This window comes from Thermobia domestica, chromosome 6 (genome assembly GCF_964235325.1).
Source record: "Thermobia domestica chromosome 6, izTheDome1.hap1.1, whole genome shotgun sequence".
Classification (NCBI taxonomy): Eukaryota; Metazoa; Arthropoda; class Insecta; order Zygentoma; family Lepismatidae; genus Thermobia; species Thermobia domestica.
The window spans coordinates 158,741,820-158,756,655 of NC_137459.1; positions in this window are offsets into that span (position 1 = coordinate 158,741,820).

A 14,836-nucleotide genomic window follows, 5' to 3' on the forward strand; every position below is an offset into this window, starting at 1 on the left:
CACTACTATATCATATTTAACATCATCATTATGAAGTTCTCCGATTCTCTTTTCTCTTCTGCGGCAATTTCAATACAAGATGGTTTCCTTTTGACGAGACACAAAAAGGGGAAGAGTAGTATTTTTTTTCCCTTTGATACACATTCAGCGCCTCCTGTTGTTAAGTATGGCAGTTGGCAGTTGACTGTCGCTCAATTTTTAAGTCTCATATGAAGTGGAGGAATGAGCCACAGCGAGCGTTGCTCAGCTCGACATGAGGTATACCAGCAGAATTTCACACAATACCAACTACTTTCTTTTCCAATTGTGTATGAACGTTTTTGTTCAACATCTCATTGATTTACATAGTAATTTCTGCTAATGACACATCTGGCAGGAAGAGTGTGAGCTTACTTTTGTATTTCCGGATGTTTAAATAAACAAGATATAATCATGGTAGAAGGTAAGTAGAGGATGTGTGTTTCTCAATAGCTATTTTTAGCCATGATAATATAGTCACGTTCAAAAATCGTTTTAATCATTAACTCTTCTTTTAAAGAGTTCTATCCTCGTATGTACTTACAAGATTATAATATAAAATAAACAAAAATATAATAAAATAAATGAAGGGACACAGAAACAATGAATTTTGTGAGAGTCTATTTGCTAGCAGAAGTGCCTGTTCCTTGCACAAGAAGACAGGAGAATATTTAAGAGATGTACTAACTACTGGTCTCAACATACATGACATTCATTTGAACTTACTGGTGTTTCTTGCCATGCTTCTTTAGCCTCCTGGTAACATTTCAATTCAATATCGGAATAAAATGCTGCATATTACATTGTTTTATGTAAGAAAAAAAAAACACTACTTAAATTTTCAACATCGTTTTTCTCCAACTACATGTTTCAGACTTACGCTCTTATTCCATCAAACTCATCAATTATGTTTTAGAGGTTAGAAATTTTAACTTCCATCTCAATGTTTTAATTGGTTATTATTTTTCGATAAAGGCAAGTAAAAATATTTACTTTATTTTGTTTCTATTAAACTAAAAATCTTGTGTGTGCGGCGCCCCCACAAGATTATTTCTGTGGGTGCTGGAACCCGGAGCACCCACGTAGTCGGCGCGCATGGTTGTGCTACCCACTGGGTCAGTCTAGTTATGTGATCGTACGTGGATCATGGGGATGCTCTAAAAAGATACAGCAAAAATGGATACTATAGTAAATATAACTATTCAATGATATACACACACAAACACAAACACACACACACACACACACACACACACACACACACACACACACACATATATATATATATATATATATATATATATATATATATATATATATATATATATATATATATATATATATATATATATATATACAGGGTGAGTCAAAAGTCCTTGGACACCTGCCTAAGTTTGAAAATCGACGGGAAAAGTAAACAAAGATGATGGGAACAGAGGTTTGATGAGGAGCCGCAACTTTTGGAGTGTATGTCATTTATGGCCGCCATCTTGAAATCCGCCATTTTGGATTCAAGTCATTTTTTTAAATGGGAAGGAGGTGTATGACACACCAAATAACACTGGCTTGAGCTCAGGAATTTAGTGGTGTAATTTGTTGTTTTTTTTATCTTGTACAGTTTAGAAGTTAATAATGTTCAAAGGTGGGAAATTATCTTGATACTGACACAGTTCTCTCTTTGTTCCAAGCATCTAAAATGGGTCTGACCCGTGAACAGAAGATCGAAATTATCCTTATATCAGGGGAACGCAGCTACCGAACAATAGCAGCTGACTACAACAGACGGTACCCAGACAGAGAACCGGTATCGCACAGCGCGGTGGCTCACGTCATCACCAAATGCCGAGAAACGGGCTCTGTTCAAGATAGGGCACGTAGTGGGCAACGGTGGTTGTTGCGTCGTTTGTGAAAAGTCCTAAACGAAGTACCCGTCTCGTGTGTCCCTAGCATGTGCAATAAGCCAATCCTCCGTTGTCCGGATATTGCACGCCAATCAGTGGCATCCTTACAAGCGGCACATGCAACATAAACTGAACGAGGATGACCCTGATCGCCGGTTGGAGTTCTACATGTGGGCTACTGAACAACACGAACTGGATCCTGCGTTTGCCGAGGACATACTGTTCAGCGACGAGGCGTATTTCACTTTGAACGGGGAGGTTAATCGACATAATTGTCGATACTGGTCGATGTTGGTGCCATATATATAGGGTGTCTTAGGAGGAAAGGGCAATATTTTGGGAAATGATAGTATGGGTGATTCTAAGCAAAAAATCCATATGAACTTGGGTCCTAATCTCAAGGCTTTGAGAGCTACAGGTTGTGAACCATTTTTGACTTTATGTTGCATATTGTTTACCTGTATTTACTCTACAGAGGTGAGACATAGCGAATTTGAAAGGTGATGGAATGGCTTTTTGAACATGTAACATGTGGCAATGACACCTTCCGAATGGAATCTATTAGGGGAAATTTGGGAAAGTTAAGGTTATTTAAAGAAATTGGATGGCAACACTGATTCAGAAAGATCCCTCAATAATTTTTCTTCCAAAGATACCACTGCCACATATTGCATACCGTTGGAAAGGTCATATCATCATCTTTCAAACCCGTTATGTCTTACCTCTGCAGAACAACTATAGGGTGAGCAATATGCAATATAAAGTTAAAAATGGTTCACAACCTGTAGCTTTCAAACTGTTGGATTAGGACCCATGTTCATATGATCTTTTTTGCTTAGAATCACCCATACTACTATTTCCCAAATATTGCCTTTTCCTCCTGGGACACCCTGTATATACTGTAGTCGGGTCAAGACTTCACTTAGGAACTAGTATGTGTCCTATCCAAATATCTAAGTTTCAGAATCACGCAACAATTTTTATAGAGGTAATTGATGAGTACCTCAGATTATAGCCCGTAGAAAAACTCTATAAAAATTATTGAGTGAATACCTTAGCATTCTGAAACATGTATTTTTGGATAGCGCACATATTACTCCCTAAGTAAAGTCTTGATCCGACTACGGTAGGTCCCATAATTTTGGAGCTATGGACCTTTAAAGTTCATTTTTTCATGTTTTCGGCAGCCTATAACTCCGAAAGGAAGCATTTGTACACGCAAGTTGGTCTATACTTTTTTGTCTTATCTTGGTGTCAGGAATCACCTCCTAAACGTTGTCGGCGTTGTTTTAAAACACCGTATATATATATATATATATATATATATATATATATATATATATATATATATATATATATATAGATAGATAGATATATAGTGCCGACCATAAGTTTCCGGACTAGGGTCATTGATATTAAGAAGCCTTGTATTATTTTTCTAGTTTGTTTATTCAAAATAGGCTCCGTTCGAAGCAATACGTTGCTGAGCACGTATTTTCAACTTTTTCATGGCCATGGAAAACTCTTCTGCGGAAATTCTGTTCAGCTGAATGGTCACAGTAAGGGGAATGGTTTAAGGGTTATAATTTGTTACAGTGCCACAAGTGCTTACTCGTTATTTCCGAATGAGTTGGAGCTTTACATATGCCAAGTGCGGTACAGGACAGGAAGAACTCGAAAAATGCGCCCTACTAGGTGATCTAAAACACATTTATAATATTCATTTACAGTGTAATCTTCTTGCACGAACTCTTTGTTATAGACCGACCACTATGCTTATCGTCCCTCACTGAGTAGTTGCTTTATCGAAACCGTTTGTGCATTTGAGAAATTGTTGTTCGACTTGATGCTGTATTACCATAAGCTTTGTGCGTCATTTTTAGTGTGTCTGTTGCAGACATATCGGCTTTACAGCAGAATTTAATCGGGTTACACGTTTTCGTCCTTCTCATCCATTTCTCATTTTGACACAAACTAACAACACTGGTGTGAATCACACGTCTTGTAAACTTTGCAACTACACTAATACCAGACCCGCATTTATATGTTGTTTGCCCCTGTGCTCTAAGTAATTTGCCGCCCCAACTCCTTCGACAAACTTATACGTCAAACAAAGAAACAAACCGTGATTTTGCAAAGATACCAGGCCTTGTTGAGTGGCAATTCAGATATTACAAGTTACGAAGGGTACAACGTAATTTTAAATGACTTAATCCTCTGAATGATGATTATGAAGTGGTGTTCTGCCAAAAATTAGGTAACCATATGTGACGTCACTGTGTGACAACAATAACTATTGGTGATAAGTGATAAGAAAAGTAATTGTTTACATTATTCACCGTCAGTAATGGTTTAATAGCATCTATATAAGACACGTACTCCACCAAAGAGATCAGGTTGAGAATTGCCATAGCCAAAGAAGCATTCAACAAGAAAAGGTCAATCTTAATTAGCAGCCTTAATATTGGACTAAATAATAAATTGGTCAAGTGCTATATATGGAATATCGGACTTTATGGTTCAGAGAATTGGACATTACGGAACTTAGAGAAGAAATATTCAGAGGACTTCGAAATGTGATGTTCTAGGAAGATGGAGAATATCAAATGAACAAAAAGAGTAACAAACGAAGATGTTTTAAAACGGGTAGGGAGAGGAGGAGGCTTCTAACCACCACACTTCGTAGACAATCCAATTGGATTGAACACATCTTGCAAAGCAAATGTCTTCTTCATACAGCCATAGAAGGAAAGATGGAAGAAAAGCGAGCAATAGGACGGAGAAGAACACGTGATCGATGATTTAAAAAAATAGAAGAAAATATTGGCAATTAAAAGAGGAAGCTGAAAATGGAGATACATGGAAATAACATTTTCAGGCCCAAACTGAAAATTAAGAAGATGAAAAGAAAAATATCCTAATTCTTCCCAGGACCTATAAAAAGGCAGAATACTTAATAATAATATTAATAATACAGTAAGCTGTCTGTCTGTAGTGCTTTTCAACTCGAGAACCATAATAGTAGAAACAGGCGCGGATCAAAGGAGGCTATAGGCAGAGGCGGACTGGAAGTACAAGGGCCCACCAGGAGAATGGTGCTTAAGGGTCTTGATGAATACCGAGTTGGTCTGGTGTCTGGAGTGCCCTTTTAGGAATTAAGTCTTACGTGAAGACTTGGATAGCTAAACCCCGCCCTTACGAAATGTAAAATTCTGTATACGTATATATAGCAGTGGCGGCTAATGTTAGTGTTGCAGCGTTGCGCAACGACCAAAGTATTTCAAGAAAAAAATATTATTATCAATAGTAGTAAAGAACAGAAAAATACTTTTTAATACTCGCATATATACACTTTAAATAACATATTTTTTACTTCTGTAACTGTCCGTTCTGTTAATCCATTTTAAAAAGCGAAAAATAATCCGTCACAGAGTCTCTAATTTATATTGTGTTGCAGCGAGCATACAACGACCAGATTCCTTCAGCGCGGCAATTGGAGCAAATGTTAAGTTTCCTTTCCCCTATCTCAGAAGTTAAAGGGTCTGGTCGTTGCAGTGCTTCTGCAACATAGCACGGTTTCCAGTGAACGAGAAGTTTTTCGCGCTAAATAAGATTTTTGAATTTTATTTCACTAGCAAGTAACAAATGGAATTTGTTTTTATGCATTCATATTTTTAAATTACAGGACCATACTGAAGCAAATCAATATAATGACAATTAAAAAAAATAATTGCAGAATTACAAAATAAGAAAGAAAATATCTAGTAGAGCAGAAAACAAATGAAAGTACACCCGCATTTACAAGTTAATTCTTAGCTTATATTGATAATGAAGGCTTCTTCCACAGTAATTTGAGATTCAAATATTAATAAGTCAGTATTTAGAATCACCCCCACCCTCTGTGGATAGCCTAGTATTTTTGTATATACATATTTCTTTTATAAAATAAGTATATTTTATATTCTTGATAATTTCTACATAAAACTGTATGATGGGGAACGCCACATTGAATTTGGGACTAGTTAGCAATGCTCAGGGGCGTAGCCACGAGGGGGCCCACCGGGTCCGGACCTCCCCAAAATTTCGAAACTTGACTAACATTTGTAGACTTTCCTAACGAACTATACTTGTTTAACAGAGAAACAATTGATATAGGTTAAACATTTTATTTTACGCCTCATCATGTACTCTCTCTTTTCTTAAAAACAATTGTTCTATCTTTTTTTTTTTTTTTTTTGCTAAGAATATAGGTTACATTATATATCGTCTTTTTGGATGCAGAATAAGAAAGGCATACATTGCATAGACATATTGAACCCCTCCCAACACACATTTCTGGGTGTAGAACTGGCAGTGCTGTTTGTTTCTATGTTCTTCGACTTTTACCTTCTGTTAAGTATATATGTTGATCCTACATCTGGCGAGTTTCGAGGTTTTCTTTCCAGAACACATGACATTGATAAGCATTGTTTCGCCTCATGTGGAAGTATATTGTGTTCATCGTGCATTGCGTAACAACAAAGACGGGTGATTTGGAATTTTGTTTTTTTCTTTTACGCACATGTGTGTGTGTTGATGTATGAATATGTGACATTCGGAATTCATATACCAGTACCTCTTTTCCATCACTGTTTTGGTTTTTATTTATTAGATTTAATTTTATTGTGTGTGCTTTAATTCTGTAAATAACCTACAAATTCTGAATGAATTGTATACCGTGACTTCTGTAAATAACTTACAAAAAACATTGACCAGCTTTCAACTGAGGAAAAACTTGCAAAACAAGCAAAGTACAATTCTGGACAGTGTTCGAAAAAAAAATTCAGTTTTAATTTACAGGATGTTTAATGGCAGTAATGTTGTTTGCACTAGATACATTTCCTCAATTTATTTTAAATTTTCCTGGATAAACTATGAATAAAGTGTGTTAAATGGACATTTTTTTAACACTAATCTCTGTTACGTACTCTCTTCAGTTAACGCTTAAGAGGAATTCGGATAACTGTCAGGGACTGAGTTTACTAGAATGAATCGTTCGCAATAATCTAGAAAAAAATACTTAGTGAATCTACAAAGCTTCTGAAATTAATATTAACTGTACCTATGGCGTCAGCAAAAGACGAAAAGTTTTTTTCCAAATGAGAAAGAATTGATACTTTCAAGGAATTGAATGTCCCAAGAAAGGTTATCACCATTGGTTATGCTTTCCATCGAAAAAGACCTGACAATAAGAATACCAGAGTTCAACCAGCATGTATTAGACAGATTTGCTCCAATCAAAGAGAGGAGAATGAACTTACTAATTAATTAAGGTGATTAATCGGATAAAATGTTCCGCATTTTTTATTTTTTAAAAACAGAATTTTATTTAACTTTACATGTCACATAGCATTTGCATCTAAATTTATGCTGATTAGTCAATGAGTCCACTTTATATCTTCTGTCTCTTATCGTTCGTACTGCAACACCCGAAACCACAATCCACCAGCCGCCACTGATATATAGCCAAGTATTATTTCGCTTTCTTTATTTTCTACAATCAGAAAATCTTTACAATGAATCGTACACGTGCCTTCAAAGCAGCAACTGTTTATATTAAAAGATATTTGAATATGATACGATTCCATCTCCAAAATGACGAGTTATTTAATTTTTATGAATGGTACAGTGAGAGACACTTCTGGCTGGTACAGCCATATGGAGATTTACGGCAAAACTGCTCCACCAGTTGAGTCCGAAACATTTGCCGCGAAGTAATGCAACCGAATTAGCTTTAAGGGAAGGCGGGTAGCATAATCGCCAGGCACTGAAAATTCCCGTACACTTGGGTGAAATTCCCACTACCCTCTACAGCATCATTTCTCCAAAATGAGATTAATATCAGACGTGTAGTTCTTATGGCAAACATATTACTTGATATATGTCCTATTCGTGAAGATAAAGGGCAACAAAGAATTAAAGTCCAACCCTGTTTTTGTTGGAATGAACACTTTTTCAGTCGTTTGATCTGAAATGACTTTGCGGAACCTGAATAATTATTCTGCCACTTCAGAAACGTAGGCCCATTGGTATAGCGCTTTTGTGATTTGAAGTTTTGCTCCCAAGACATCTTATGTTAAAGCTGACGTCATTAAAGAACGAGAAATGCAAATATGATGGAGAAATACACTCAAATGAGCAAATTTAGAATTGGAGACAAAATGATCAGATAGCATCCATATTTTGTCGCAGATTTTGATTTTGTAAGTAGGCATGTAAAAGCTCACCCAAACCTGAGAACATCCAACTACCAATTGTTTAATTCAAGTGGAAAACTCAGTTGAGAGCATCAGATGATTACCGAGGGAGAGAAACATCTTAAGATATGAGAACGAAGAAAATTTTCAACTTCCCTGGACCGGATTCGATCCACAAATCTCACGATTACCAAGCAAAGCCTGTGCTCACTCATCCACGGAGCCACACAGAACGATAGACAGTCATACGTCAGGAACAAAGCGTTCTTTACGACCAGTGATTTATTTGTAAGGAGGAAGCTGGGGAAATTCCCCGTCTCTAGTTTTTTTTCCCTGGCACTAACTTAATTACTGTTGTCCCAGCCTGGGGCGAATATTTTCCACCTCTCTAGAAAATTTCCTAACAATTTTCATACATTTCTAGCAACACAAAACATTTATCCACGGCTGTTCTGCATAATTCTACTTACACAAAACAATTACTTCAATGCTATGAATTCCCGTACCAAGTAAACAGAAGTACTGAGTATCAGATTCTATATTTCGCGAATAGTTTTGTAGAAAATACCCAAACTAAATTTTGTATTTGGAACAGGGGGAAGCACACACTCGGGGCGTAGGGAGCAGATTGCGTCCATAAGATTTGTTTTGGGATTAGGGGACATAAATTTACATTCAAATGGCAATATCACACGTTTAATTATACCATAATTTTACTTTTAACAGCGCCAAATGGTAGAACAAATGCATTCTTTTTGGCTTAGAAGAATAAAATTATGGTTGAATGTGGAAGTGAACAGACTGATTATGATAGGGAACAATGGATGCTACCAAGCAGTTTCGTAACCAAGAGGTCTGGAACCCCCGACATTTGTTAAAGTTGTTAACATAAGGCCTAAGATTGTGGTTTTATTCAAACTTTTTCCCGGGGTAGACGCCCGGACACCCCTCAAAATAAACGTTTAGCCAGCGGCCTCCCTGAAATCAAATTCTGGCTACGCACCTGCTACAAAATAACGTATTCTCTGTCACACAACAAAATTCATGTTTTCCGCTGGCTACAATCTTTTTCATCTTACTACGAGAATGAAATCGGTACACATTACTTGCTACCATATTGCCATTTAATTAAATGTTTTAAATTTTTTTAAAGCTCAATCCCTAACCAAATCGATAACTGCACGATCTATCTCTTTGCAGTTCATTCAAGACATTATAGAAATATCGTAAAACTTAATAAAATGGAAAAGAGTTCTTTCACAGCGTGAAGCTTACGATTATTGCCATATATTTATAGCGTAGATGTCTTGTGTATCGTATTCCGTAGTTCATTGGATCCGTGCAGAACTCGCGACCCGTCTTCGATTCTTTGTCCCCCTACTTTTTTATTTTATTTTTTCATTGATCAGGTAGAACTCCAGTAGTAAGAAACATATGGTTACAGTTAAGGTGTAATTCGATATTCTGCAATAATTTATTTATTTATTTCCTTGTCAGGCGAGAAAATGAAGTAGAATTTTACAAGCGTAAAACTGTTCTAGATTTGACTGTTAATAAATACTATGAATAAGTTTACAGCTCAAAAATAAATTGAATTCTCTTCAATTGCAGTCCATAATTAGCTATGGTCAAGGAAATGGATTTCAGCTGTTTTGTATGTGATCAGCATATTGACTCCCATCATACCTATTTCTAGAACTAAATGTCACTAAATTTGTTTTTTTTCGTTTATATATAAAATTATCTTCTTTTAGTCCTTAGCAAAACAGAGATTATAGTTCAAACTGTCACTGTGGCATTAAATTTCATTATATAAAAAATGAATATATATATATATATATATATATATATATATATATATATATATATATATATATATATATACACTTAAAATGACGAAGATAATATGACAAATATTATGAACAATTTCATAATAGAACTAAGCAATGGTTTATAATAAAATAAACTGCAATGAAATGCAGGGTATTTGAAGTTAGCGAAAATATTGCTAGTAGATGCTGAAATACAAGTTTCTTGAACAGATAGGGAGACTTCACCTTGAAATATACACCTTGAATTTGATTCTCGATAGAATGTGAAATATGTTAAGAACTTTAAACCTTGAAGAACGCAAAACAAGTTTGAATCCCATGGGTATAATATTGTCGTTACAAGCTCACTAGTGATAGTGGCTCATTGGAAGAATTCCTGCTTCCCGAACTTTTTATATAAATCAACCAATCTAAAAGCGGATCTTTGATCAAAAGATGTTTTCTCCTTTGCGTATATTTCAGGGAGAACATGTCGCGTCAACTTTTTATTAGCAAATGTAGCAACTGATCAAATTGAATAATGTTAAGAATAGCTTACTTTGCTTGAGAGCTGAAGCAGTGATAACTGGTTACGAATTTCGTGACCTGGAAGCAATCACACTTCCTGGACGAACAGGCCTGGAGAGGACGAAACGTCGTCATATACATGGTGAATTTGTATAATACTGTTAAACATTAAAATTAATTCATGATTCTTATATCAATGAATAACTTAAGTAAATAAATAAAAAACAGTAGCAATACTATTAACATATATCTACATACTATATAAATAAAAAATACGTTGTCTGTCACAACGAAAAATGCCGCGAACCGTTTGAAATAAATTTTATTAACATAGTTAACCCCTAAGTCGGACTAGGTTGTTGAGATCTAGCTCGGGAGAGTACTCACGGAAGTAGTAACTAAATACACCGTTCTGATTGTTTGGTGTTATCCGTATCTTGCCACGTAGCTTATAGCTATGTATATAACAGAAATCAGACACTTGTTACCGTCGGTCCTCGTTACCGTCGGTCCTTCGGTAAGAAGAATTGCTATTGGCGTGGGTTCAAACCTACCCCAAGGAAAGTTTTTTTAAATCGTTCATAACACTTTTTGAATAAAATATGATGAAAAAAGTACTCAAAAAGGCGATTTACTTACTTTTGTGTAGGTAAATAGTAGTAGAACAGAAACGAAGATATATATATATATATATATATATATATATATATATATATATCTTTCCATGAAATGATGAAAGTGAAAAAATGACTTCGAAACCTATTCAGAACGGTTGGCACGTGTCGAACTGAGTTGCTTGCTATGCGAAGTTATGCCTTCAGGCAAACTATTGGCGATAGACTAAGTAAGAGTCTTAAGGATCACAATGAAGAAAGAAAGAAAGAAAAAGGTATACTTATTTCATGGGGAGAACAAAATAAAAGAGTCTATCTGCTCCTTGAGATTAAGTGTTTGAAACCAATGCTCTTATGAATATCCGTTTACTAATTTCCTTAGAAGACTAAAGGGAAACGTTAATTCTCCTATATAAGAAGAAAGAAAAATATATCCCATATATCACACAGATAACGAAATAAGATAGCATATTTATCTACGCCTTGGCGTTAAGTGCTGTAAAATTGTTCAGAATATTTTCCAAATTCCCATAATAAAAATAAAGGAATAATAAGAATTTTTAAATTCCATAGAAAAAGAAAAATATAATTACACTTATTAAACAAAGAAGAATAAAATAAAATATATTCAGTCTGTCTTGGCAATTCCAAATGTTTAGAACGTAAATGTTTGTTTTTTCTTCTGCTCGTGAACATTTCATATCTGCAAATTAATATTCATCTTGAACAAAATACTTTTAAGTAAACATAAAAATCTTATAATTTTGAACCTAATAGCTTGTTCACGCACCATTATTATCTTTCACCGCATTGATTCGACGAGGCATGGAATCGATTAGTGACGAACATAAGTCAGGTCTTCTACGGAAGCTTTCCTATACTTCTCGCACATGGTTCTTCAGAGCTTCAACAGTTTTCTCCCCTCTCGGTTCAGTATCAATTCTGCAGAATTAATGCCCACATATTTTTTCGGCGGGGTTAAGGTCCGGGGATTTAGATGGCCAATCGACCAAAGAAATATCAGGATGTCTCTGGAACCACCGTTTAGTTATTCTCGAAGTATGGATACTGCTGCTATCTTGGATGTAATTAATGCCAGGCATTTCGTCTTCCGCATATATGGCCCTGACAGTTGGTAACATATGTCGTTCTAATATTTCCACATATTCTGCAGAATCCATCCTAGGCAATATGTCTGCTAATTATCCAACTCCTGCTGCTGATATCCAAGCCCAGAAAGCAACGCTAATTCTTCCATTTCTTGTCCTCTTTAGATATGTTCTGGTGAATAACGAGTGCAATTGGGTCGCCACAGAGACAGTCTTCCGTCTTGGGCGAAGAAGAACACTTTCTTGTCTGTCCAAATCACGGTATCCCAGAACTCTTTCGTAGCTGGCATATACTGCAACGAAAACGACATTCTTGTGGCACGGTGTTCTACAGTCAATTCTTCTTTTACGGCAGGAATTCAGTGATGGATTCCCGCTTCATGTAATCATTTCCTTAATGTAATTGCTGATATGCTCAAATGCAGGTCTTATCCAAGAGTGGGAGCAGGTTGAAAGAGATTTTTCCGACTAGAAGAGACGAGTGCATTATCTTCCTCTGCTGTAGTTTTTCTACGTCTTCCTGATTTTGGGTGGATTTGTAGTCCTTCTTCACACTCTTTTTGATATCGTCGGATCCAGTATTGAACACACAGTTTGGTTCGATTAACCGTAATAGCAATATACGAAGTACTACGACCCCATTCCCACGTGCCAACTATACGGCCCCTCGTTACTTCTGAAGTATAAGGCTTGGTATCTTATTAAACTGTAGCTCACCTTCGCTGAATTAACTCACAATAATCCAATGCACAGACTAACAAACTTTACGATAATATAAGCAAATTGAAGCAATGCATCTGACGTTACATTACTCCATCTTTTCTTATTGAATGTGTCAAGATTAATAGGATGAGGTTTGGTAGTGCACTAAAAGCTCTCTCCAACAAGTCAACAACATATCTCCAGTGGTCGAACTGGAAATAAATTACTACCATTTTACTTGTATACATAGACCTGTGTTAAGTATACTTCAACATAGTAGAGCTTACATCTTATTGTAATTTCTTCTTACAGCTGGCATGATTTTTGGCATCTTAATTTACTAGCGGTATGCCGTACTGGCCCAATTTGATTATTGTATATCATTGCTTCTATAATGACTGCTGCAAAGAGACATCTTAATGTGCGTCGCTTGTTAACCTATAGGTTCCACTATTTAATTGATTTGGAGTTTATCGCCCCGTTCAGAACTGGGTATATGAAACATGGATCTACAGCTTAACGTGGGATCCGAACCATATCAGCTTCAACTGATAATCGAACCCAGATCTCTCGTGCGAAGGTGCACACCCTAAAAATTTTATTTTATTTGTTCTCTGCTAACATGGCAAAATTTCAAAGCAAAATTCATTTCAAAATATGTTGTATAAGTTTTATTTATTTTGCTGTTATCTCTAGCCTACTTATAGCCTACTAAGTACTTTTTCTCTCCAGCAAGATGATGTAGCAGTTACAATTCCAGCGAAGTGATAAGGATAGCCACACTGTGGATGATTTTATTTGTTTATACATATTTTTGGACATTACTAGCACCTATGGTCTTTAGCCCGTCACATATGAGGACTGACGTCTCTCGGAGAGCATACACTTCTGGGAAGTGGGAAGGAAGAAATGAATGGGAAGGGAAGGAAGCGGCCTGGAATATGTATGTTGGATATAATCCCGGCATTTGCCTGGTAAGAATGAGATAAACCGAAGAAAAGTCTCACTCAGAATGGCTGGCCTGAAGAAGCCGTTATACTTTTTCGACCGAGTGTCCCCATCGAACACACAGTGGATGAAATAGTATATCTTGTTTTGTTGTAGCGTTTTATGAGACCTGATTCTTATTTAATGGAAGACGAAGACATTGGAACATTCTCGATCTGAAATGTTGCAAAATAATATTCATCGTTTATTGTGTGGGCAGCGTATATTCAACTACGGGATCTTTCTTATCCCGTTTTTTCTTTTTTTTACTACTTCAATCGAGACTTAATCTCACTTGTCAAGAATTTGTGGTCCAAAGTCCCCTTCAGAAACGGAAATAATGAAACTTCTTAAATTAAACGCTTGCAAAGTATTGCTGAAAATTTCACAAGCAGCAATTACGCAACAGATAATTAGGATATTTAACCTATACACATAGTGACGCGCAGGAGTCGAGAAATATCTCGAATCTCTACTCGACTCGACTCGAATTCGAGTTGAGATTCGAGGCGACACACTTTGTAAAATTCGAGCCGAGTCTAGACTGCTCGTAAAAACCTCGACTCGACTCAAATATCTCGAAAATCTTTATATAATTCTTAATAGTATTTTGAAGAAAGTATTCACTCAGAGACAGCCTTGAAACCATTCCAGCATCAAGATTTAATTTTCAGCTCAATTCAGTTAATTAAAATGTTAACACCACAACATCGGCAACTACAACTGAAATGAACACGTGGCCATTGGCACTGGACCTTGTCGCAGTGGCAGAGCGTAGCATTGTCTGATGAATTCCGTTCTTCATTATGACGATGGGAGGGTGCGAATTCGTCGTGTGCCAAAGGGAATAGCTTCTTAACACCTGTACTGCGTGACGGAGACAAGCTGGCGGCGGCTTAATTATGCCCTGGGGAACATTCACATGAGTAT